Source organism: Stenella coeruleoalba (assembly GCF_951394435.1).
Source record: "Stenella coeruleoalba genome assembly, chromosome: 8".
Taxonomy (NCBI): domain Eukaryota; kingdom Metazoa; phylum Chordata; class Mammalia; order Artiodactyla; family Delphinidae; genus Stenella; species Stenella coeruleoalba.
The window spans coordinates 99752353-99779598 of record NC_137154.1 but is presented as its reverse complement, the minus strand read 5'-3'; the positions used below and the strand labels follow the sequence as shown (position 1 = coordinate 99779598).

Sequence of the window (27246 nt, the reverse complement as noted above, 5' to 3'; positions counted from 1 at the left end):
TGTGAAGCTTCAAGACTCAGGACGGATGCTAAACAAACACCCCCAGCCGGAGAGGTGAGATGGCTCTCCGTGGGCGCCCCATCAGCCAGCCATCCCCGTGTGGCAGGAACACAAGTTCCTTCCATTCCCCGAGTAGTCGAGTAGCCTGCCTCACACCCGGTTTGCTCTGACCCTCATCCCCAGCCTTGAAGGTCCCTTGGGCCCTGGGCCCACTCCCTCCCCCACTTCCCTTCCTCTAGAACTGGGTCGTGAGCAGGTGGCCCCCCTCCTCTCCTCCAGAACCCGTCTCACTGCTCCTGATGAATTTACACCCTTTTCAATACTCCTCCCCTCCAGCCACCCTAAAATCGTTGGTTGCGGGAGACTGGAGGGCGGCTCTGCCTCCTCTCATCCTTTTGAGATGCTGGGCAGTTGTTCTCCTTGTGAAGGCTTCGTTCCACAGACATGGGAACCCCTCAGGAATGTGCCACCAATGTAAACTCCCTCATTGAAGACCGCGCTCTGGGGCAGGCCAGCAGCTTGCTTTTGCATTGACCACCTTTTTAAGCAAAAATCTGGTTTCTCACGTGAGTGATTTCTATTGTGTTTGCTGCTCCGACAAGTACAGCGTCAGAGCTGGTGTCCTGCTCCTCTGGCCTTCTGAGCAAGACCAGCTGGGCGGTTATGGACACTTGGCCTTGACTTGGGGGTAAGAGACGCTGCCCTAGACGTGCCCGGAGCCCGCCCCCGGCCAGTGAGGTAATCAAAAGACATTTATTGAACAATGACCCTGCACCTGGCACTGTGGGTATGGTGGCCAAGGGGGCATGTGGAAGAAGTCACGGGCAAGGACCCCTGTCCAGAAGAAGTTTGCAGTCTTAATGGAAAACAAGATGGACCCACCACACGAAGCAGACAAATCAGGAGTCAGCAGCGGAGCACCCTGCGTGCTGATGCCACAGGCGCTGAGGTACCGCTCTCCAAAGGGATGCCATGGGAGGGTTCCTGCCCACTGCCCAAGGCCAAGTGCAGACACTCTCTCGGCATCGACGGTTCTTTGAGCAAACCGTGGTGGTGAGGGCAGAACCAGATCTACCAAACCCTCCCAGTGGTGCAGCTCCAGCCAGAGCTGGACATAAGACACAGATACCCGAATCCAGGAAGCAGCAACATCCCATCCCGACAGCAGGCATCTCTTTACCCTCTCACCAGCCCTTCAAATGTGAGAGATGGGCCAGGACCCAGGACCCACGGTCTGAATCACTTTAGGACTTATTCAAATTCTGCCTGAATAATGACCAGCATTTACAATTTCCACAATCACTGTCTCATTTAAAATCTTCTCCACCTCCTGTGATGTGGGTGGGATTATGATTCCCTCGTTACAGACGAGGGGAAAGAGGCCCAGGGAAGTGAAGGACTGAATGCAGCAAAGCCAGAATTCTACCCAGCCCTGCCGTGTGGGCCAGTCCCCTTCCCATGACCACAGGGCATCTCTGATAGTCTTCTGTTTCTCACAGAATCTAGCACAGGGTAGCTGGTCAGTAAGCATCTCTTGCACAGCAGGAAAGCACAAGTCGCCCTGAAGGCCACAACAAGGCGTGTTCAGCTGTGTCCGTGCGTGTGGCAGGGGTGCCGGTAGAGGATGCAGCCCAGCCTGCAGGCACGGTCAGCCTCCAGGGAGGGTCACCCCAGCCGCTGAGCTGCCATCTTGAAGGGATGGTGGCAAAGGAAACTGAACTACAGTTTTAAGTCTAATTCACTTCTAAAGCATCTTCAAAACCCCCAACCCATGTGAGCAGCCAACATCTTTCTGATTAAAAAACCAAAAATTGGAGGGGAAGGGTAGGTGGGAGATGAGGATTGAGTTGGGACGGTCAGCAGAGAGCAGGGTGTGTGGCGAGGAGCAGAAGATCAGCAGGTGGACGACACAGGAGGCCAGGCAGGCCCCCAGCCAGGCTCCCCACGGCAGGGTCCACAGCCAAGCTTGAGTCAGTCCTCTGAAGCAAGGGAAGGCAGGTCCTCCCCAGGGTCCTGAGAGGAGGAGATGCCAAGGGTGCCCTTCAGCTGGAGCAAAGCATTGAGCAGGAGAATCCGAGGGGCCAGGCTTAGCGAGCGGGAGCCGGACCACAACGCCTTGTCTGTGCAGATGCCTGGGGAGCACCGACGCGCTGGGGCAGAACGGCCTGGGCACAGAGAGGCACTCAGGGTGCCCGACGGAAAGAGACCAAACCCCTGGTGCACATGGAGTGATCTAGAACCAGAGCCACAAGCTGGAACAAACAGGCCACTTTATTTATTTATACTTTATTGGTCACTTATCACAGAATTTTTTAAAACGCTGGAGCTGGTGGAGATTTTAGGGGCCACTTCGTATGTGCCCTGGCTCAGTGCCTACAACAGAGTAGGTGCTCCCAAATGTTTGTTGAATGAATGAATGTAGAGAGAAGCAGAACTTGGAAGCCTGTAATTGATGCTCATAATGATGTGCTGAGATCCTAAGACATTGACGAACCTTCTGAATCATCCAGGAGAAAACTGTGCTCTGTACGCTTGCTGTCCTTCAGGGTAGGGTTTGAAAACCAGTGCTCTGATTATAGTAACTCCTGGTGCATCAGAATTCAATCCAATTCCATTTGATCAGCCTGCATGGGGTTCCTAGCACGTGCCAGACCCTGAGCAGAAGTACCTCCCTGCCCCTTCGGCTCCAGACCGCTCTCACGGCTCCGCTGCTGCCGCAGCGGCTGAGGCTGCAGCAGGAGCTCCGCGGGCCCCAGGGTAAGAGGCATGTTCTGTGTAACCCTTCGGGTCCCGAGCAACTTCTGGTTTGGGTTAAAGGGAACCTAGCTGCCCCCCTCCTGCCCAGCCCTCCCACGTCAGCGGAGTCCTCCCACCCGCCGGCAGCCTGGGGAGGCCAAGGGAGGGGTGGAAGGCTGCCACGGTGCCTCTCTCCCCTGCCATTTCCTCCGAGGCTCCTACACTGGCCCTGTTTTTCAGACCTCTAGTAATAAAAACAAGCCAATAAAATGAACATGAAAATATATTCATTAGGATTTATAATGCTCATTAAAACTGCCTGTGTACGAAAGCATGACTTAGCTTCATGTAAGTGGGGAAAAAATGCAAATTATACTGCATGCAAAGAAGATATTTCCCTAATCGTCCAATCAAATGCCGGCCCAATTATCTGTGGCCAACCCAATGGGTTAAAATTATACTCTCTCTCCTTGGACACAGTGAGGCGCCTGAAAGTGTTTCATTTTAATAAAAATGAAATCTGGACCCTGCAGAAAACCAGCTTCACTAATGACGTGTTTACACAGAGAAAGACAATTTCTAGTTAATGGTGATTACTACCGAGAACAAATTAAACTTCCCAGAGTATACGGGTTAGAGATAATGGGAAAGGGGAAAAAGAGTTATGGTTTTAGTGTGTGTGACTGCATGGGGGACAGGGGGACAGGGAAGAAGGAAGCTGAGGGAACCTCAGGAGGAGGCTGAGACGGCAGGGACGCTGGGGCGGGTGCAGGGAGGAGAGCTCGGGACACCGGCTGCATTGCTTCCGCCAGGTCCAGTGACCCGGCTTGAGCAGTGGCCACTGGCAGCTGGCTCTGGGCTCTCAAAACCCCAGGGCGGGCCACCTTCAGCAAGAGCAGGGCCCCATTCTCTCCACAGGCTCAGACCCGCGGGAATCTGCCCTGTTTCCTTCTTGAGAAGGCAGGTAACTGATTCCTACCAGTCCCCAGTCATTGGGAGCATATGGAATGCACTTCCGATTCCACTCCACTGGCTTAGTGATGACAGAAAGCAGAGGCAGGCTTTTCCCAGGGAAAGTCAAGTGAGCAAACTTTTCAATAGGCGATGGAGGAAGCAAAACAGACAGGAGGTAGAATGAGAGGATAACGATGACGAGGATAAACGAAGTCCTCCCCATCTGGCGGGCACCATTCTAAAACGTTATCCCTTTTCATCCTTACCCGTGGGGCAGCATTATTTTCCTTATTTTTTTTAATTTAATTTATTTTTTATACACTAATAGATAACTAATAAGAACCTGCTGTATTTTCCTTATTTTTAAAGCAGAAACTGAGGCTGAGCAATGTTATCTAACAGTGCAATGTCACAGGCCTAAGTAAGTGAAGAAGTCAGTTCTCTAACCCAGATGTATCTGATTCCAATGCTCACACTCCTAACTATTAGGCTACACTGTCTGCTGGAATAAATACAGAGCCCTTACTACTGGTATCCTATAAGCTATAAAAACGAAGCCTCCAGCTCACTGGCCGGCCCCACCTGCACTCAACTTCCTATCCTCTCCTTTGGCCATTGGAGGCCATGAAGATGCTCTTTCAAACAGAAAAATCCTAAGAATTGCCAGACCCCTTCTGCTGTCTCGCCTCTCCCCCCACTTCCTACAGCCAGGTGAGCCGGGACAGGGAGAAGCGAAGGGAGCCAGGATTCCTCCAGCGCTGAGTTTTAATGTATGTTCTTTTGTAAACAAGAACAATGATTTGTGAACAGGCCCAGAGGCAGTCCCCAAATCAGGAATTCCAGCTCAGAGGCACAGAATAATACAGCTTTGGGGAAGATTTAATAATAGTAAAATTAAAATTGTAACTGAAGCATATGAAGAATGTGGTACACACAGGCACTGCAAAGAAAAAAAAAAAAAAAAGCCCTGCACAGATTAGCCCCTATGGAATAGTGATCGGTTGAGAGCAACAGTAAACAGTGCACAGAAATGCAACTTAATTATCTCGCAGTTCTTAACATTCTACCAAAGCCAGGCGGCAAGCTTTGATGTTGGAGGCAGCAGCAGCAGCTCCTCTGTCTCCACTGCTCCTGCTGGAAGATCATTACTAAGAAATCTGCATCCATTCCAGCAGCTGGGCTGGGGAAGAGCAGCGGGCTTTATCTGCTGAGAGCCCAGGAGTGGCCAACGACCTGGGAAGAAAGCATCTCTCCGGGGGCTATCAAGCCAGGGGACTGGTGGACAAAAAGTGAGCTCTAGAGATTGGGGCCAGAGGATCAGGACACCAGTAGGGGAGGCCCGGTTGAGCACCAATCCCCAGGGCTAAGTGGATAGGCGTCTTTGGGGAGCCTGGAGTCTGTCAGCCCAGGACTGGCTTAGCGAGCACCCGGGTACTTGCTGGATGAAATCTGGCCTGCCCCTATGCCCCCACCCCAAACACAGACAAAGTGAGTACTATCTGGTCAAAATGTCTCTGTTGTTCCTGGGTTTGCCCCTGAGATGCCCAGCCAGAGTGCGAGGCAATGGGGAAGAGACCCAGAGGAAGGAAGACACTTGATTCGGAGTCAAATGTCTCTTTTAAGGATGCTTCTGATGGATGTCTGAAGAGACAGATTCAGTGGGCTGATTCAGATCCATTTCCTTCCTTTCCAGAGCCCCTCTTTATTCTCTGTGAATGGATATTCTCAGGAATTAGGGAGATTTTCACCTGTTTGGTACATTGGTTAACTGCAGTCCTACCTGGAGACAGGAGGATGGGCAAGATGACCTTCTTTGGACTCAGGCACACACAAGGAATGTAAGAAACCAGGATTGTGGACCATGAAGTCTCCACATCCAGGTTTGCTCAGATCTCCGCCTGCTTCCCTATGCTTGTCAATTTCCTGGGAAGGCTCCTGACTTTGTTCAGTTGGGTTCTGAAGTGCTATCAGGACTGTGTCCAGTTGATCCCTAATCATGAGATGGCCTGTGGGATCCCAGCCCTTGGTGATGGGGTCCTAGGGTACCAGTCCTGGGGCCACCCACCCAAGGGCTCACCTGATGAATGAAAAGAGGGTCACACAAGTCCAAAGGAAGTCTTTGATTCCTGGACAAAATAACCGATACAAACAGATGCCCAGATTGCTGAGAGGGGCTGGGAGAAGGAAGAGATGCCTTTTCCCTGAACATGGAATGGGGATGCTGTGATAGCTCCCCAGCAGTTGCCAGTGCCCTGGAATGAAATGTTCCCTGTGTTTCTTCAGGACTGGAGAGTGACACCTGGGAATCTGCTCTGGAGGTCATCTCCTTAATCTTCCTGGGCAGGTTAAATGCCCCCGTTTCAGATGATAAAACTTGGCCCAAGGAACATCAGAAAAATAGTGCTGTTCTTTCTGTATTTCTTTTACTCCTGATTCCGAATTATAATGGAGGGAGGTCACTGAGACCCACAGGGGATAGTGGTGAAATCTGAGGGGGCTCATTCTGTATGCACTACTTCCTGGTGGGGGGCTGGGCAGGGTAGAGACAATCTCAGTATTTTTTTAAAAATTTTTTTCAAGCCAATCTGAGGATTATTTATTTATTTAATTATAATTTTTTTGGCTGTGCTGGGTCTTCGTTACTGCGTGCAGGCTTTCTCTAGTTGCGGCAAGCGGGGGCTACTCTTCGTTGTGGTACGCGGGCTTCTCATTGCGGTGGCTTCTCTTGCTGCGGAGCATGGGCTCCAGGCATGCGGGCTTCAGTAGTTGTGGCACATGGGCTCAGTAGTTGTGGCTCGCGGGCTCTAGAGCGCAGGCTCAGTAGTTGTGGCGCACGGGCTTAGCTGCTCCACGGCATGTGGGATCCTCCCGGACCAGGGCTCAAACCTGTGTCCCCTGCATTGGCAGGTGGATTCTTAACCACTGCGCCACCAGGGAAGCCCCAATCTCAGTATTGATATGTTATCTGGGATGTTGAGCTTTAGAGACTGGTGTGTAGAGCTGAGCAGAAGCTCTCCAGAGTCCCCCCTCATTTGGCAGGGCAATCTCCAGTAGCGAAGAAAATGCACCCCAATCCCCCCGCCCTACAGCCCCACCTTCACTGCCCCGTAACCCACCATCCGGGTTAAGCTCTACTAAATCACACTGTACTGGACACTCATAACCTTTGTCTCATTAGGAAAACACCTGGCTCACTTATGGTGGTGTGCAGCCCCCTCCCCCACTGATATATAAACCCCTCGAGGGTAGGGGGCTTGCAGGGTTGTTCAGCCCCAGTGCCTGGCACAAGGCCAGCCCTCCAGAAGCCTTGGCCGAATGGAAGAGTACAATGCGGAGAGCCAAGAGCCTTGGGCCCACTGTCCTTCTCATCGTCCCTTTGTCAGCGTCACCCTGGGGGTGGCTCAGTCTCATCTCAAACACCCGGACTCAAGACGAGTGAGGCTGGAGCTCAGGGCCAATGAGGGGCAAAGGCCCACGCTCCTAGAGCCTGGAGACCCCGCAGAAACACATACAGCGCATTCACCAGGCGGTGCCCAGAGTGGCTCTGAGCCCTCGGCAAGCATCAGTTCATTTCACAAGGCGGGTTTTTGATCCTGCCAAGTCCACTAACTGGCTACGTGACCTTGTAATAGTCACTGCCTCTCCTGGGCCGTATTTCCTCTCTCGTCTATGAAATGGAGAGGATTGGGCACTAATCTGGAATACCTGCTAGACCGTGAGCTCTGAAAGGACAGGGGCTGCCACAGGAACTGTGTTGCCCATGCATTCGCAGTAAGGGACACAATGCTGGGCACGTGGTAGGTCCTCAATGAATATTTATTAAATGCACAGGGCGATGTTCTGTCTAGCTCCATTCTGGGATCTGAAGACTTCTTACCCTAAATTTCTCATTGTTCTGCAGCACAAAGTTCAGTTCCCCATTTCCCTTGGGCTCAGGAGACCTGGCCTCTTGTTTCCAAGAGCCCCAGGGGGCTTCAGACTTAGAATTCACCTGGATCCTTGTCCCCAGTGTTATGGAAACTGAGGCGGGGAGGCCTGACCCAGCTCCAGAGCTAGAGGGAGAGAGCAGGCAGAGGGTTCTGCGCTACCCAACCTGAATGATAGGCAGGAAGTGGTCAGGACTGCCCCCCATGTGTTGCCACGGGGTACAGAGGCTCAAACAAGCCTGCGAGTTAAGGCAAAGGTGATGGTTCTTTTCATCCACAGATGTAGAAACTGTGGCTCAGAAAGGGTAAGTCACTTGCCCCAAGTCACACAGCTCTTTAGTGATCAGGACCCCTGGCTCTCAGAGCCAGTGCTTCCTTCCTCCTCCTTCTCCCCTTGCTGCCCACAAGCTGTGACCGGAGCCCTGACCCTGTAGGCTAAGGAGGGAGCTCCTGAAGAGGTGGCCTCCACCTCTCCTGAGGGCGACATCTCCCGGAACCCCATCACAGCCTGGGAGGGGTGGCAATTGCAGCGAGATGTGAGGGGATGGAAAACTATTGGTGACTTTTGCACTTGAATATTTAGACACATTTCATTCTTTGTATAAAAAAAAAAAAAAAAAGGCTGCTCGGCAATTGTCCCGGCACTAAATTTTTGCAGAAGACATCAAACGCGCACACCGCTTCCCTTTGGTTGTCTAATAGTGCAAGTGGCTTGCCATCTCTGTTTGTTTGTTTCCTTGGTGTGCGCTCTCTTCAGCCCCTGGGAGCCCAAGGAAGCCTGGTGTTACATAAGCACCTCATCAGAGTAAACATCCAGCTCCACGCCGCTTCCTTCAGTCCTTTCCCTGGAGGGGCACTTACCTCACCCCCGCGTTCTCCCAGAGCACAGAGAGAATTGTGTTCCTGACGCTGCCCCTTATTGCCAGCCAGTCGCCCCGGGGAGCTGAGCCCAGTCCGGAGCGTAGCTGAGCAGCACATCTGCTCCTCCTGCAATGGACAGGGCGCGGGGAGCTCCTGTAAGCTGACCTCCCGGGCCCCTCCGGAGCATCCTGTCTTCCCTAGTAGTATTTATTTATTCATAGGATAACTGTGCACCAGGCCCAGTGCTGGGTACCAAGGATATGAAGAGGAGTTAGCCAAGATCCCTTCCCAGGGAAAACCCAAAGTAGAGCTGAGGTGACAGACACTCAAAGAACTCACTACAAATCAGCAGCTATAACTGAGAAATGCATGTATTCTGGGAACCACGGAGTGGGCGAGTGCTGGCTCTGCTCGGGAGTCAGCGGCATTTGCACAGGGCCTTGAAGGATACACATGAATGAATGAATGAATGAATGGGTGAGTGAGTGAATGAGTGAGTCAAGATATATAAGCTGAAAAAAGTAATTCATAACAAGGGGCATGAAAAGCACGGGAAAACAGCAAGTGGAGGACGGAACAAGCCACTTCTCCTGGCCTGGTGTGGCCAACTGCCTCCTTCCTTGATTCTGGGAAGGAAACCGCAGGCTGGGCATCCTGGGCCTGCTTACTTAACCTCTCTGTGCCAATAATAATATCCACATAATAGGACTGTGGCAAGGACTAAATGAGATACTTCAGGCAATGCTTAATAGAGTGTGTGGGACGTAGCAGGCCTTGATAAATGGAGAAGTCATTATCATTACTTTTATCACTATCACCACCACCCTTGCTCACAAGCTTACAGGGATCCTAAAAAAAAAAAAAAAGTGCCTCGGAGGCATAAAAACACTGCTGGGTGAACTTGATTCACCACCTGGTGTAAGCTTACATTCTTCACTTCCAACCCAAACATATCCTACTCCTTCTTGACTATGAAATAGAAAACGCTTTAGAAGAGACAGCCCTTTACCACGGGAGCTGCCTGGGCAACGCTCGGAGGCCTTGGTACAGGTTGTGTTGCCTGGGTCAGAAGTCAGAGCTAAGAGGTGACCTGCTCAGCTCAGAGCACAGGTGCTCAGCTCGGAGCTCGACGATGCAGCTACAGGTGGCCCTTTATTGGAGTGAGCAGACGCCCACATGCCACCTACGGGCCCTGCTGGCGAAGGCACTGGGACTCCGTAGCTGTCACTGGGGACAGGGACCCTGCATCTCCTGGGATTTGAGCCTGGTGGTCCCACATCCTGGGGGAGCTGCACAGACCTCCCACGGGCCTTGTCCTGGATATTGGGACCCCACCACACACATTCACCGGACTCCCCAAGCCAGAAAGCAGATCTCATCCTTAATGCCCCCTCACCGTCACCCCTACCCCCACCCCAAGCCTGTCATTTCTCCACCTGTAACATCTCACAAACGTACACAGCTTCTCATTCTCCTCTGCCCCCTCCTCCAGGCAGGGCACCATCATCACTTGCGATAGTTTCCTAAAAGGTCTCCTTGCCTTTTTTAATTTTTTGCCTTCCTCCAATCGCCTCTCCACACTGAAGCAGGAGCAATCTTTCCAAGACAGATCTGGCCAAATCGATCCTCAGCTTAAAATTCTTCTACGTCCCCCAATCCTTCGGTAGCCAAGCCTTCAAGACCCTCCATGATCTCCAGCCCCTCCTCCCATCACAGCCCCTGTCCCACACGGGGCTCCTGTCAGATGGAAAAGCTTGCATTTCACTCACCCGCCAAGCCCCCTGTAGTACGGAAGTTCCCTCGGCCTCAGGTACTTCCAGCCACGCCCTTGTCACTTGGCTAACTCCTCATCCTCCGGTATCAACCCAGACCCCAGGCCCTGCCCTCTAGAAGCCATCCTCGACCCCACTAGATTTTACCTGGTGCCCTCCTAGGTGCTTTCAGGTGGTCCTCCCTTGCCTGATTACAGCATTTAACACAATGTACTAGAAGTGCCTGCTTACCTGTCGTCCGCCTCTGTCCTCCCACTGATCTCTAAGCTCCCAAAGGGCATATCCCCATCCTGAATGATGCCTGAACATAGCAGGCAATAAGCGTTTGTTGAATGAATAACAAATGAACAAGTAAATGAGGAAGCAGCAAATGAATGAATGAATGAATGAGTTAGGATATATAAACTGAAAACAATAATACACAACAGGAGGTCATCACCCAGTGGAAGCTGACACAGGATGGAGGCATGAAGAGGTCAGGGGCTAACAGGAAGGGAGGGGACCTGGCAGAAAGGCAGGGAGGACATCAGAATAAAACGCCCCTGTCCATCCTGCTCCAGAGCCCTGGACCCCACCTGCGTAAATCTCAGCTACCCGGAGACAGAGAGTTGCATCAATAGGAAGACTTACGCTATTTCATAAACTTTCTTTAAATTAAAATCAAGCAACGCACACACATACACATATACCCCACAGACATCTTCGTCGCTGAAAAGTTGCTCCCTATAACATAAAAGAAGCTGTTTAAATGTCTTCCTTCCAAGCTAGCCCCACAGAGCTGGAGCTGAGAATACATTAGCCTTTAATGAAGTGAGACTCTCATCTTCCAGGAGACACCTCATTTAGCGCAATTGTTTCAGAGCCATTACAGAAAGACAATTACAAGGAAGCGGGGAGAGTAATTGGAAATGCTGGCAGGAGTTGGGCGAAATGATAATAAATAAAAATATTCAACCTAATAAGCTTCCAGGAGGGGGTGGGATGAAGAAAATCAACATAATTAGAACTGAACCTTAGCGAGGAAAAACAGACAGCAGGGTGGCAAGCGCTCAACTTGTACGGGAAGAAAGAAGTCACATGCAGCCCGTGATGGTTCCGGGGCTGCAGGCCTATGGACCCTCTGGAAGCTGCTGGAGGGAGAAGGGGGTGCCCAGAGCCCAGAGGCACTGGGGGCGCAGAGTGTGCTGTTCCCGGCCACAGCAGCCTGCGTGTGTGGGAGAGGCAGGCCCAGCCTGCGCCATGGGTCCTCCAAGTGTGGAGAGCAGGCGGAGGGAGGCCAGGGAGGAGCCGCCGAGCCCAGATTCTGCCGCTGACAATCTCTGGTTCTGCAACCCTGGGCAAGAGGACTCGGCTTCGGGTCTTAAGATGATGGAGGACAGCTGTTAGGATCTGTAAGTGTTCTGTCTTCTGTGCCCGCCATCTCCCTCTATTCAAACCCACCCCTTATCTGATAGGTCCCCTCTTGGCTTCTGAAATTTCAACATGGGAGCCTAGAAGTTAAGCTTAGAGGCTCAGCCTAAGCATCATTTATACAAAAATCATTCCTGACCCCATTCTACCCGCCCACCCCACCCCTGCCGGGAGAACTACAACTACCGGCTTCCCCTGGGCCCTGACCATGCCCAGCGGCTATAGCACAGCCTCTAGAACACAGCTACATTGGTTGATGGGTTCTGTCCTCCCTAAATGACTGTCTAGAGCATTTGCAGAGGAAATGGTGTGAGGCCTGGCCGTTTGTTTCAAAACACTCGCAATGAAGAGGGGAGTGCTAATTTACGTTATGATTTCTTGTTTGGTTGTGTTTGAAAAAAGGGAATGTAAGTAACTTGAGGTCAGAGACCTCAAATTTGACACCCAGTACCTAACTCAGAACCTGGTACAAAGTAGGCATACACTTATTTTTTTGTTGCATAATGTGTCTCTCGTAAATATGTCAAGTGTACTATCTGGGAGTAGACAGCTGAGGATTAAATTGAAGTCAAATTTTTTAAAACTTTCAAAGATTCTCAGATAGTCTCAATTCAAATAAATATTATTCAAGCCCCATGTAATTTACTGAGTGCCTGTCATGTGCCAGGCCCTGGAGAGTCACAGGTGAAGAGGGTCCCCAAGTCACGGTCCCGAAGGAATTTGCCAGCCAGTGAGCTTCCGGCTGTATAGTTTTAGGCATGACATGAGGCCACGCTAGGGGATGGGACATTTGTCCGGAGACAGTAGCAAATAGGCACTGGACTCATCTCCTGGAGAGTGGGCCAGGGGCCCAAGTCCATGGTCCTCAACACTATCAGTAAAAAATGTGTAATACACGCTCAGTGCATGCATGTATAAACATGCATGTGTGGGAGTGTATATAGCCACCCGACTGCTCTACCAATATATGAGATGTCTTAGGGAACATATTCAAAAATAGAAATCTAAATAGGATGAGATAAAAAAAAACATACAAATAAAGTTGTAATATTTTCTTCTCTTATTCCAATGGCCCACCTTGCTCACTCTGTTTCGGAGACTCCACGTGTAGAGTATCAGTGTCTGGGACTTGACAGGCCTGCCATACAGAAGGAATGCCGGTCTGCTCAGCACACCAAACAGAATTTAACACCTGTTTTTCTTGTGCTGGCCCTAGCATCCAGTTTCCAGTAACTGGTGACAAATGTAATGAATGGTAATCCCATTCATTTGGCAAACACGTGTGATAAATTCAGAATGTGCCAGGCGCCATGCCAGGTGGAGTGAGGGCTACAGAAGCATCAGCCATGTGCCCTGTACTGACACATCTTCATGGAAGAGGACAGACAGATATACTCAGGATGCAGGTGGACCCTGGTCAGTGTCAGGAGACTCAGGCCAGGTGCTCTGGAAGGGAGAAAATGCTTGGTTTTCCCTGAGGGCTCTGAGGCTCGTAGAAGAGCTGGTGTGAGACCGGGGAGGAAGGGCAGGGTTTGGCCGTGCAGACAGAGAAGACTTTTCAGGAAAAGGAAATGCCGGGGGCAAAGACACAGGGGCAGTAAATCAAGGGGCGCATTCTTCTCTGCAGATCCTCAGCTCCATCTGGAGATCCCATATCCTGAGGCCGGGTGAAAGAGAGAGAATAATACTTACTAGAATTGCACATAAAAGGGACAGGGACTGTGCTCTCAGGCTGAACACCCTGGAAACTAGAGAGCAAGGCATGCTGCCATGACAGCCTCCCTTCAAACATGCCAGTGGTTTGTCCCACAAAACAAGCATTTATTGAGCACCAAAGGCTAACAGGAGAGGAAAGCATTCTCCTCTGTCAGGGATGAACTGCACATGACCTGGCCTGCAGGCGAGAACGGATGACCCCTAGGGCCATGCTAGTTCTAGGATGCTACACTTCGTACCCTTACCCTTGGAGAGCCAAGCATCTCCAATAAAGATATAATCGACATATGATGTGAATAATAGTCACAGAAAGACGCCCAGTGTGTACCGGGAGCTCAAGGAAGATAAACCCTAGCTGCGATGTTGTTACAGACATACTCATCACCAAGAAACTGAGTTCTAACCAAGTAAATGAGGGGTGATGGAGGGTACTCGAGGCAAAGAGGACCTCGTGTAGAAGCAGAGAGGCACAAAAGGGTACAGGAACCCCAAATCCTGCTGGTAACAGCAGATGGTCCTGGGATCCAGCAAAGCCAAGGAAAGCAGGAAGCTTTGGGGTCCTGGGAGGAGACGAGAAGCCTGGGGATCGCTCTCAGGCTGGCCTAGCTGAGCCTGGAGCTGGGTATCACACACAGTGGCGCTTGATAAATGTGCACTGATTGCAGACTGTCATTTCTAGGAAGGGCTGGGATAAGCGAGTCATTCTCACAAAGCCCCAGGCAGGGCCACATGCTCAGATGCATTTATTAAAGTCTTCTCATGAGAGAAGGAGGGAGGGGAGAGAAGAGGGAAGGGGAGGAGCTGAGACAGGGGCTGCCCACCCTCGTCGACAGAGCCCCTCATCCCTCCATATCCCAGAGCAGGCACAGGGTCCAAAGGGGAGAGTAGACCCGGGCTATGGAGAAGAAAGGAAAACCAGCGACAATGCTCTCTGCACCCAGAAGCAGAGTCAAGCATACCTACCATTTCCTTTAATTTTCCCAACGATCCTGTAAGATGAGATTTTATTACTCTTTAACAGATGGGGAAACTAAGGCTAAGACCTGGTCCCGTCTCATCAAGGGAGGAAGTGGGAGAGGGGACTGAGGTTTGAATCCATTGCACCCTATTCCTCCAGATGCTGCCCGGACTGCAGGGCAGATGGGGAAGGTGAAGGCGAGCTGGACACCCCCAAGTGTGTGCTGCCCCAGGTCCCGGGTCCCCTCCAGCCTTCCCAGGTTCTGCCGCCCCTGACATCACTAGGTGAAATCCTAGGAGCTGGTGCGGACCTGCCCCAGAGCCCAGGCCAGAGATGGCCAGCAGCCCTCTAGGACCTGGAAGGTTCTTTGTTAAATGTGGTGCAGAAGCATCCTTAGCAGAGGAGCCTTTCATCCCCTTCTCATCCTGGTTGCTTGCTCCAGCCTTGATTTACACTTTGCATCTAGAATGCCAGCACACCCTACAGAACCCCTGGGACCTCCCCAGGCCCTGACATCATTCCCCTCCCAGGAGGTAGGAGCCCTGGGTTCCAGTCTAGCCTCTACCACCAAACCCTCGGTGGCCTTAGGCAAGGTGTTGCCTCCTTTGAGCCTCAGTTTCCCCGCTCGGTACCAAGGAATTCAGTGACCCCTAAGTCCTTGAGCATCCCATGAGCCTCTTCTTCACTCTCCAGGCTACTCCTTTTCCTCCCTTCCCCATCCCACAAAAGCCAGGAATTCCTTCCCTTGGGTGAGTCACCATCGCAGGCCCCTGGGAATCCCAGGTGATGCCATCCCAATGGGGGCAGGCAGGCTAGGACCAGGGCCTCCGCACAGCCCGGCCAGGGTGTGCTGGCCGGGAGACTTGGGGAGGGGGCAAGGTCCCCAACACAAAGCCAATCCCAACTGCTTCATTCACGAGAGATGTCCTAGTGCAGTGGGAAGTAGGCTTTGGGGTCATGTGGACTTGAGTTCACATCCCATCTACTCCTCTTTCTCGTTGTGGAACAATGAGCGTGTTGCTTAACCTGTCTGATTAAGCCTGGCTCTCTGATCTGTTCTATTATTAGAGGACCTGCCTCACAGCGTTGGTGGGAGGGTTACAGCAGATAATGCACTGAACAGAAGCTATTCTTCTTCAGCCTCCTGGATAAGGATAATAGTAGGACTCCCGACGTACTCGACAGTACTGGAATCACATGGTACGGGGAACAGAGCTGCCACCCACGCTCAGCCAGCCACCCAGGCTGAGCAGTTTCATGATGAAAAAACCCACCTTGCAGCAGCAAAGACTCCCTCAGGAGAGACCCAGATGGGTCACTTGAATGTGATACACTTTCTTTTTTTTAAATTGGGTTTAAAGTTATAAAACAACAGCAGTGAACTCCTCCTGCGCCTGCAGGTACTTGGGCCCACGTGGGGACTGGGGGCATGAATTACACTCACCCAGCGTCCCCCATAAGGCCGGGCGGTCCCGAGCCCAGACACACCCGCCGTGTGGTCCCCTGCACCAGAAAGCGGCTCCACACCGGTCCCAGGCCGGAGATGGGTCTGCCTCGTGGACCGACCTCACAGGCACCCTCAGACGCCCACCCCCAAAACCCACCCCAATTCGGTCCTAAGTATCCCTAAGGTGCCTTCCCATTTCCCGCTGTAATAAACGGCACAGAATGCAAATGGAGCTGGATGTGGGACCCAGATGTTTGCACTAATTTAATGGAGGGAACACCTTGGATTAAACACTTTGCAGAACACTCACAAATAGGTTCAGGGCATGAAAAGCCTCCCAAACCCCTGGCACCTGGCTGCGGCCGCCTGGGGCTCCAGGAGCGTTGCCCGGGGTGGGCGGGCATGGGGGAGAGACCAGAGCAGGGTGGAGACAGGATGCCTCCAAACACAGGGAGAAAGTGAGGGAGCCAGGCTCCCGGGAGGGCTTCCAGCAGATTCTCCACCGGCTGGGGCTGACTCCACCAAGAGGCAGGATCTGGGAGGGTTGGGGATGGTGGTAGGCAGTGCCTGCCTCCCCACGTGGGTGACGGCTCGCCTGTGAGGACCCACAACGGGCAGGTGCCTCCCCGTCCTTAGGACTCAGCTCCAACCTGGAGGCCTCACTGCCCACCTGGCTGACATCCAGTCACCCAGCTGCACGGAACTGGGGCCTCCAGGCCCAGAGACTCCAGGGAGGATCAGCCTACTTAACCTTTTGGACCTGAGAGTGGGTGGGAAACCTCTCTCAGAAATTGGGGGGTTATTTGCACAGCAGTGCTAATTTCTCTGAAGCTGCTTCTTCCTTGCCTGCCCCTACAGCTTAGGGTGCTTCCAAAGCTCAAATCCTGTGCATCTACCAAGCCCCAACCCTCCGCTTCACCTTTCACCCACCCATCCATCCATCCCCTCAGCTCTGGAGCTACGGAGATGAGTGACGGCCGGCACCTGCCCTGGTGTTCACGGTCCCAGATGCCATGTGATAAAGGCCCTCAGGGAGGCATACTGTGCAAGCAGGGAGCTCGGGACAGTGCAGCAACTAGGCACAAGAGGGTCAAAAGACCAGTGGAGAAAAGGGGAAAAGCTTACCTCACAGAGGGAACAGCACATGCAAAGATAATGAGGCACAGAAGACGGGGCAACGGCTGAGACTCAAGAGAGACCATTTGTGTGGGTCCACTTGGGGGACAGGTGGCACAAATGAAGATGGGCCCTCTTCACAAGACCCCTCCTCCCACCCCGACCCCTGGAAGTCCCCATAGTTGGGCCAATGGGGAATCAGTTCCCATAATAATTGCTCTGTAAGCCTCAGAGTTCCGACACGGCCTGGATGATTTTATATTCCTGAAAACAGAATCCCTAATTTTCAAACACAATGATCACTTCAAGTGTAATAACCATTATAATAATAACCCTTACACTTGCTATATAGTTTATAAAACACTTTCACATATCTCTTATAATCTTCCACCAACAACCCTTCAAGAAAGATAGAATAGGTAGTGTTAGAATTCCTGCTTTCTGAATGAGAAAATTAAATCCAAAGGTCCCAGCTACCTAAATACCAGGGCTCAAGCTCAAGCTCATTCACTCATTCAGTGCATCTCAGAGTGTTTGTTGAGCACCTATTTATGTACCAAGAAACCCTTCAGACTCAGAGCATAGATAGCATGGTGGGGATGTTAAGACGGTTACAAGCCTCGGTGAAGAGACAGAACATGGGCACCAAGGGAAAAACTTCAGGGCAAAAAGCAAAGCACTGAAACTCAGGAACCAAGCAAAACATAAAGCACTGTCTTCAAACACTGCCTCACACAAACACACCCTGCGGCCTGCACAGACACAGGCAACAGGCATATGCCCTTATCACGTAGGAGGATGCGAGCCGTTTCTCCTGGACTTCCCCCATGCTCTACAGCATGGAAGGCAGACTCCTTTATCCTCACATCCCCACCGCTAGCTGGGCAACAGACCAGAGCCAGCAGCCGGGAGCCATCTGTGGGGCCTGGGTTTCGCCCATCCCCCAGCACACACACAGACGCACAGGCCCTCCCAGTGCAGGAACCCAGGCATTCCAGCACGGGGACAGCCCAGGGTGCAACTGCTTAGGTTCTAGTCAGGATGGATGGATGGATGGATAGATGGATGGGATAGATGGATGGATGGATGGATGGATGGATGGATGGATGGATGGGATAGATGGATGGATGGATGGATGGGATAGATGGATGGATGGATGGATAGATGGGATGGATGAATAAATGGGATGGATGGATGGATGGATGGATGGATGGGATAGATGGATGGATGGATGGATGGATAGATGGGATGGATGGATGGATGGATGGATGCATGGATGGGATGGATGGAAGGATGGATGGATGGATGGATGGATGGATGGTTGAATAGATGGATAGATGGGGAGGGAAGACTGGGAAGCATAAGAGCTTTCACCTACCTAGAGGTAGAGCCTGCTGGGTCCCCACCACTGGACCCAGTTACAAGTAAACACTGCCTTGCTCTCTGATGAGGATAGACTATCCTCAGTGCCCTCTGCAAAAACAATACCCACTTCACAGGATCCACGTGAGAATGCGCAACAGGAGATGCTGACACACCTAGTACAGGGCCTGGCACACAGGGGGAATTAAGGCTTTCCCACCCAGGAAGTAAAGGTAATGGATGGGCAAGTAACTCTGCAGAGTCCCGACAGAAATCAGCCTCCTGCCCCGCCCCCATCGCCCATCCTGGGGTTTGGAGGACTTACTAGAGAACACCTCTCCATCACTCCACCCCCTGCCCCTTGGTTCATTCCTTCATTTTTTCATTCAACCAAACCAAACTTGCAGGGGGCCTCTTGTGGCCAGGGATGATTCTAGGTACTGGGATTAGGAGAAGAATAAGATTCAGTTCTTAACCTGGATAGATAGATACATATGTTTGAGGTGCTTTGACAACGCACAGGATGAGGGAGGACAGCAGTGTTTCAGGAAAGGCAGGAAGCGCCGTGAGCAGTAGTCAGAGAGGAGATATGTGAGCTGGGTATTGCAGGAGGCACAGGGGCTATTCAGGACGAGGAGATTCCAGGCAGAGGGAACAGCAAGTGCAAAGGCACTGAGGTGTGAAGTGATACAGAGTATTTGGGGGGAACTGAGCAACCTGGTATATTTGGGTACCAGGAATAGGAGTGTCTGTAAGTAACAGGGAGGAGGGAGCTATGAGGCGGGCAGGAGATGAAGCAGGAAAAGCAGACAGGGCTGAGCCGTGAGGCCCCTGGGCAGCCAGGCCAAGGAAGCCGCAGACAGTGAAGAACCCCTGGGGATGGAGGAGCACAGGCGTGACAAGGGCACACGCTCACAAGAGCATTAATTAGGCTCCAGCTATTGCTGGCATGGCGCTAGGCTCCTCCACATACAGGAGGCTAGCCCTGGCTCAGTCTGATGATACATGAATTTGACAAGGTCTTCTCCTCTTTGATTCACGCAATTATCGCTGGAGAAATGGCCAATTTGGGAGCAATTTTTCTTCTCTGAAGAGCCAGGCTGGCTGGCTAACAGTGAAGGCCAGGGGAGCGTTCCTGCATCACCACTGCCACCACCCACAGCCAGAGCTGCTGGGAGCAGTGCCTGGAAATCCCGAAGAAGCTCTGGGGATCTGGGAAGGACTTGAGAAGGGTAATGGTGGAGGCCACAGGAGCCACAGAGGAAGCGTAAAGCGGGGGGAACCCCTCAGGCTGGATAAAGATTGATGGGTACCTGCATTTCCAGAGAACTGGAGAGAAAGGCCAGGTGGGTGGTGGCAGCCACCTCGTACGTAGCTCCAAGCCCTGCTGGAAGCTTCCCGAGGCCTGCTTAGCAGGGAAGGTTCTCCCTCCCCTCCTTCCTCTCCTCCCCTCCCTCCCGGCCCCCCTTCCCTGTTCCTCTCCAGAAAGGTTTATGGAGAAGACTCCAAATAGCCCCTCTCCTGCAGTCACGGTCACACCAACTGAAAGGAGATTTAATTAGCAAAATCTCGTTAGGCAAACGAAATTATCCGTAAGACAATAGTCCTCTGGACAGGGGGTATGATTAAACAAAGCCATTAATTGAGAGAGTCGCTTTGGCAGCCCCCGGAAGCACTCATCTCTGGGCCAGCGGAACAGACCCGGGCCCCTCCGCCCGCCCCACCCCCTCCCACGTCATCTCGGCTCTTCCAGGGCCCCTCCAGTTGGGGCTGCAGACCTCTCTCTCATCAGCGGCCTCTCTGCCGCCACATTCCTGCTAAAGTGCCTGATTGCATAATGTCTATTTGCATAATGTAAATTGCAATCTCCTAGCTCGGGAGGCAGGAATCACAGAACAGCCATTATTTTTTTACCACTCCACAAAAATTCTACATTTAGAAAGCAGATTTGCAGCTCAGAAAGCCGTATAAATCTGAATCTGCCACAAATGTCATTAAATCACACCCATTAAGCCGGACCAACGAAGAGCCCCTGTCACTGTTCTCCGCACACTCAAGGACTCCCAGGCCAGATGGAGGCCACGAAAAAATGGAGGCTGTGGCAGCGGGGCTGCAGCAGGAGCTGCAAAGGCAGGAAATTCTGTCTCATAAACCTTCACACACACAACCCCACGCACAGGCCCCACCAAGACCTGGCGGGCGGAGGACGGAGAGGGGGCGGAAGTGGTTTGAGTTATTTCTAAGCTTGTTGCCTGATTTCTTGAGGGCACTCGGTCTGCAGACTTTTAATTTACGGAGCAGAAGAGAGTATGCGGGGAAGAAGCCTGCACCTTCCGCAAAGGGAAGGGGAGATGCCAGGTATTTCACACGAGGGTGAAAAGTCCAGGCCTTCAGCAGCTCTTTCATGACCTTTTTCTGTCTTCTCCCAAGTCCCCTCCAGCCAAGTGAAGGAAAACCGGGGACAAATCCTGCCCTGACTGGGCTGGGCTGGACCGGATTCTGAGCTCCTTTTAAGAGCTGTTTCCTAGGGGCCACTGGAGAGAGAGGTGAGTCACAAGGTCCCTAGAAAGGGGCCTTCCCTCCAACAACCACTCATGATTCCAGTTTCCCCGCAGCCATGTACCTGGTTACTTTTTTGCCTCTTTATTGCTCATTCAATATTCATCTGTCAAAGGGCAAGATGCTAATGTGTATTATTAAAATATCAATAGTTCATGAGTGAACTTTTATGGAGAGTACAGTTAAAGGAAAGATGCTAGACCATCTCTGTCAGCAGCAATGGAGAGGAACAGTCTTTCCGTCTCTACTTTTTCCTAACGTACTGGGTGAGTGGATGGCTGAACCATTACTGTATACATATTGTGTGCCAGGAATGGCTCTAGAGCTCGCACGTGCTGGATTTCATTTAGTCCTCACAGCCGTCCTGGGAAGGGTGTACAATCCCATTTCCATTCTAGAGACAAGGAATCTGAAGACCAAAGAGATGTATGCAGAACCACAGAGGTTCTAAGTCATGGGGCTGAGACTCAAACCCCAGCTTTGGACTTCAGACCCAATGTTTTTCCCCACCAAGTTGAAGCCTTGAAAATACAAATGATCTTTTAGGTTTTTATCTGTTTCCTTCACCTGCCCAAATTAAACATTGGTTTCCTGACCTAAGTTTCACAAAAGGGGAAAGGAGAGAACAGGAAATCATTCCGTGCTTTCACATAGACCCATTTCCACAAAGCCGGCCTCCACTTTAGAGGTGTCTAAGTCAGTTCCCAGAATCTTTTCTGAACATTTAAAATCTTAGAACTGAGGGTAACATTGGAGGCGATGTCATCAGACATCCCCTGTTACAGGAGAGTAAACTTGAGATTCTTGGGGCCGCATAATGAAGTGATTAAGTCTCTAGGATAGAGTCATAAGTTCGATTTCAACTCTGTGACTAACTTACTGTGTCACTGACTATGGTACCTCCCTTGTCTCTGAGCCTCTGCTCCCTTTCTGTATGTAATACCAAGATAGTAACAGTGTCTCATAAAACAGTGCGAGGGTTTCAATAAGAACATGCACATCACGTGCTGAGCAGAGTGTCTACCATGTAGTAAGTGCTCAACGAACGAGTCATTACTATTAATATTAAGTCGACTTGTGGAAGACTCCGAGACTCTCCCAGCAAAACTTTTCATCAAAACCAAGCCCCTTTGCCCCTCTCTTCCCTGCCCCTTCCCTTTCACCATTAGCCATTCTCCTATCTTGGCCCTTTGGAAAAACCAACTGGTTCTGCTCCCACCCTGTGGTTGCTTGAGTTTTGTTTCTATCCCCTTAAGTCACAACAAGGCATCCAGGGTACTCAGATTCTCTTCCAAAACTTAGCTGCATCCGGGTCAGGAAAACGGCAAAGGAACTGGAGCCTGGTCCTCAAAGGCCCCGCCTCCACAGGTTACAGTGTGTGTGGCAGAGAGGAAGCATGGAGAGGAAAGGACACGACGATCACGGAGGAAGGGCTGCCCGCATAGCCCACGCCCCCTGCACACCCTGACAGACCCAACGGCCCTTTCGGTCTGATCTTTGGCTGAAGCCTCCCCCAGCCCGGAAGGCCAGGGAGTGGAGGGTGTGGGAGCTATGCCTGGGAATGAAGGGCTCAAGGCTTGTGGAGTCCTTGTCACAGGTCTAAGGCCCTCTCCAGACCTGGCACTTCAAGCTGTGGGTTGCAAACTGGACCCATTCTTGCAGAGAAGGACTATAACGTAGCGCAGGGGTCCGCAGCCTGTTAGGAACCGGGCTGCACAGCAGGAGGTGAGCGGCGAGCTAGCAAGCTTCATCTGCCGCTCAGCATGGCTCGCATTACCGCCTGAAGCATCCCTCCCCTCCCCCACCCCCACCCCCACCCTCCCGATCCGGGGAAACTGTCTTCCACGAAACCAGTTCCTGGTGCCAGAAAGGTTGGGGAGCGCTGTGGTACCAACTGCAGGGCCTCCTAACACCAGCGTGTCCTCGGGGAATGCCCCCATGGGGGCGGAGCCTAGCCTGGCTGTGGGGGGCGGTGCCTTTAAAGCCAGACATTGGGTGGGTTTAGACAGTCTGGTTCTTGGCGGCAGGTTTCCTTAGCTGCCTCGGGAGTAGATGAGGCTGTGCTGGGCCAGGCCTGAGTAGTGCTCCCCAGAGACGGCTGCTACAACATAGTACCCCCCAAACACACTCTTCATCTGATGTGCTGTGGATACTCCTGCTTTGAGACGTGGCTGCAGGGGCAGTGTCCATGTCCCCTTCTCTAAACCCAGGTGGGCCTTTCTGCCTGCCCCCAACCAGGGCAACGTGTGAACGTGATGCTGCCGGGCTTGGGCAGTGCAGCCCCGTCGATCCACGCCATGAAGATGTCCAGGCCACGTGGGAAGGGCACGTGGACCTGGTGGACAGCCCCAGCTAGCGCCTCAGCCAACAGCTGGTATCCACCCCCAGAGGGATGAGCGAACGGGCCTCCAGATGATTCCGGCACCCAGCTTCTGCCCCAGCAGAGACCCCAGGCCTGTGGCTCAGAGGCAATCTCCCCACTGTGCCCTGTTTGAACTCCTGACTCACAGAATGAAGGAGCATAATGAACGGTGTTAAGCCACTATGTCTTGGGGTGGTTTGTTACACAGCCATAACAACTGGAACACCGCTTGAATTAAATTAGAGTGTTTGCTGTTTCCCTCTCAAATCCAGCCCTCACTTCAGACTTGCAGACTGTTCCCTCCTCCGCAGGTCCCGTCCCACCTTTTCTTCCTCCCCCTGCAAAAGGCAGGCTCCTCCTTAGCAAAAAATACTCCCAGGAAGATCCTTTGAATCTTCCCCTTTCAGAGTCCCAGGACCTGAAGATCCCCACTCTTCCCCGTTCCTCTGTGCGGGTCCCAGAGTGTCCCTACGAGGGAGGTCCCCCTGGTGTGGGCGGGCCCGGGCCAGGAGCCCGGCTGTTCTCGGGGACAGGGACGGAACGTGCAGACTTATTTCCCCTACACGTATCCCGGTCTCAGGAAGCTTCACGCTCGGCTTGCTCCTCTCATACTGACTTGACTGATGAGGTCCCTCTAACCTCCGGTGCGAGGAGACATCGATTCTCGCAAAGGTCATTATCTTCCTACTCTGGCTCCCCCCACCCCGGTCCCATCTCCTAGGTAGGCTTTCCTGGAACAGGATGGAGGGAGGCACCCTTCCCCGGCCCGGTGTCTGGGGATCGACCACTCCGAGCCGGGCGGAAAGGGGATGCCCTGGGAGCCGCACCCTGTCAATCACAGAGGCACCAGCACTGCCGTGCAGGCCATTAGGCGGAGGGCCGGCGCCCTGCTCACTCACCGGGCAGCCATCGGCAGGATGTTAGACGATCGCAGGGCGGCCATTCTTATGATTTATTCAAATGCTCATTACAGTCAATCTATTTTTACACAGAGGTGAAGATGTGCGCTGATAACGTTTAATCATTTAAAATTCCGTGGACTGGTTGGGAGCCAATGTACTATCAAAGTCGCAACCGCTCAGCCCCCGGGAGCCCCCGAAGCAGGGTAGGGAAGCTGTGCAGCCCCAGGCCAGCCCTTCCAGCTGACACTGCCTGAGCGGCGCCTTGGTGGAGGGTGCAGAGGGGAAACAAGGAGCAGGGGATCCCAGACTAGCCTCCAGGAGCTCACAGCCTCGCTCAGGGCACACAGTGAAGCGCGGGCAGAGGGATGCCCAGCAGAAGGATGAGGCGCAGCATCTCAGAAGAGGGAGAAATCACTTCTAGCTGGATCACCGAAGGAGGTCGCAACGAGCAGACTGGACTTAGGCCAGGGCCTACAGGTGGGAAGCCTTATGCCAAGTGGGAGAACCAATATGAGGAAATACACAGACGGATAAGGCGGGGAGCAGCTCCTGTGCTGATGGAAGGGAGGTGACCAGCAGTACCTCCTTTTTCCTCCCTCGTGTCTCTCCAGAAACAACCAGACATAAAAGCAAGCGCGAGCTATGAACTTGGCCCAGGTCCTCCTCTCCCGGCCTCTGAAGCTTAGCCTGCCCTTGCAACCTCTAGAGCTTCCCTCTCCAACACTCATGACACGCATAACATATCATGTCCACCTTAACACACAATCAATACAGTCTAATTAAATAGGATGTCATGTTACAGGGCCTCTTTGTCACATTCGGACCTCATCTAATTAGAGGTCCACTGTATTTCACATTCTGACCAGCTCATTGAGACAGAGCGCGTCTCTCACACAATGCATGGCTGTGAAAGATCGGGTTCAGGGCTGGTCTTTAACCCATAACCTTACTGAGTCAGCATGGAAAACGCCAATCAGAGTTACTCACAGTTCACAGTCCCTTTTCTGGTGAGCGGCATGGAGGACGGCAAGCCTCAGAGTCCTGCTCCAGAGTCAACCTGTCAGCGAAAGAAAACATCTTTATAGACTGTGTATGATTCTGCTGGGAGCGAGCGCCAAGATCGGATGGGGGTAAACTCAGAAGTGGGTCCTGCTCCGGAGCACAGCCAGGGCTGGCAGCCCTGTGTCCCCATTGCTGAGTGGGGGGAGTTTCCTGAGCAAAGAGCTCCTGGTGCAAAACGACGGTTGTTTAGAGGATTAACCAGGACGGAGAGACAGGATTTCTTGCGAGTTTCATCCCTTTCCCCAGAGAAAAAGAGGCTCATGGCTGTGGAGAGCGCTGAGCTGACCAAGGCAATGATCATTTGCTGATGCCACCTGTCTGACGGAAGACCCCGTGCGGGGGGACGGAGCTGAGCAACCCTTGGGGAAGCTGGCAATCTGTATGGGGGAGCTGCCCAAACAAGCAAACGCCACCACCGATGCTGTGGTTTATGGCAGGATTATGGAAAGTCCAGTTGTAGGAGGGCACTTTCAAGTAAAAGTGAAGAGTCCCATTGGGTTAGAAGGGAGATGTGCATGGAGAAAAATGATGGGGGCGTGACTGGAAAGATCAGAAAACATGACTGCTTTTAATTCTCTTCTTGGGATAAAGCAATAACAACAAGAAGAAGAAAAACCCAGCACACATGTATCAGGTGTCTGCTCCGCGGGCTACACTCTCCAGGTGCAGCAGGAATGAAATCCACAGCTCCTGTAATAAAAGTGCCGCCACGTCAGTGGTGAAATAAGAATATCATATGAAACATCACCCAGTAAGACGAGAACATACATAAAGTAGCGCTGAACTATGTGGTAGAGACCATAACTCTCTCTCCACAGAGAAACGAAGCTGGCGACAGCTGGGGCCTTCAAGGAAGTTTTCAGGGGGAGGCAGACCTTGACCGGGGTCTTGGAGGACTGGTCAGGAAAGATTCGGCTGGTGGAAGAAGAGAGAGGGCATTGCAAGAAAGGGAGCACTCTGAGTAAGGGTGACGGGGGAAAGCATGGAGTGACTAGGGACAAGGCAAGGGCTGGGCCGCCTGAGAGACTAGAGGAGGGAGTAACTCTGAGTAAGCAGGGAGGGGCCAGAGCATCTGGGCTCCGAGTGTCGGGCAGAGAGGCCAGGCTTGCGCTGTGAGCTCCTGGAGCCACTGAAGGTTTTTCAACAAAGGAAGGTCATGAAGAAGAGGACACTCCCCACCCCACCGCTCTTTAGTATTTTCCTTTTAATTAAGACAGAGAGGCTCCCTGGAAGAGGTAGAATTTCAGATAGAAGATTCAGGCATGGGGTGTAATACAACGCACTCATGGAAAGATGTCCCTCTTGTTCATGATGATGTCGCCCAGGAAGAGGCACTTCCTCTGGGGCTGTCTACTAATATCTCCAGGACCAAGACTGGTGACTCACGGAAGGACCTCAGAGACGAGACCAGACCACTGAAGGCAAGTGCGTGAGGATGACTGCACCTTACGCATCTTTACAGCCCAGCATGTGTCAGGTTCTCAGCAAGTGTCTGTTGAAAGGTTCATTGATGGACTCTGTTCATTCTCATCAGTTTCCACAACCAGCCCCTGGCTGGCAATGGGCTCCAACTCGTAATCTTCTAAACCACTGACACATTGCTACTGAGCATACGTGAACTCAGTACAGGAAGTTTCTAGGCTGAATTGCATGGAGTGGGGATTTACCCCTGCCCTCTTGGGACTGTCGAGACACCAGCGACTTGGAAGAAGATACGGCAGACTTGCCATTTGCACGTGCCGCCAAGCTGTGAAGGACAGCCCCTCTGCCGGGGAGATGGATTCTGATGGGCAGTGTTATAAAACTTTGAACAAGCTAAAAGGATGGCCCCAAACTAAAAGGTTAATTTTTTCCTCTACCAGTTTTTAGTTCTTGCACAATAACATCATGACAACCATAAATTAAATAAATTTGAAAATTTTAAAAAATTTCCCACAATCCCATCCCTCTAAACCATCATATTATTACAGTCTATGCCCACAAGCAAATCCAGTTTAATTTTTTACAGAGTTGTAGAAAAAGATTTGACACGAATAAATATACCAAACCCTACTCTTACATTCAAAAATCAATTGCAAAAATCACAGATTGGAGTGACCTGTT

The 27246-nt window shown here is 52.0% G+C and overlaps 1 protein-coding gene across 1 annotated transcript in view; it reads right to left on the bottom strand.

The window, feature by feature from the left end:
- The window catches only part of PKNOX2 (PBX/knotted 1 homeobox 2), a 255030-nt gene that overhangs the window by 159557 nt on the left and 68227 nt on the right, over positions 1-27246 (bottom strand). The window contains exon 2 of the mRNA XM_079928826.1: positions 25069-25138. The gene's annotated coding sequence lies outside the window, so the exon portion shown is untranslated. The remainder of the gene's footprint in view (positions 1-25068; positions 25139-27246) is intronic.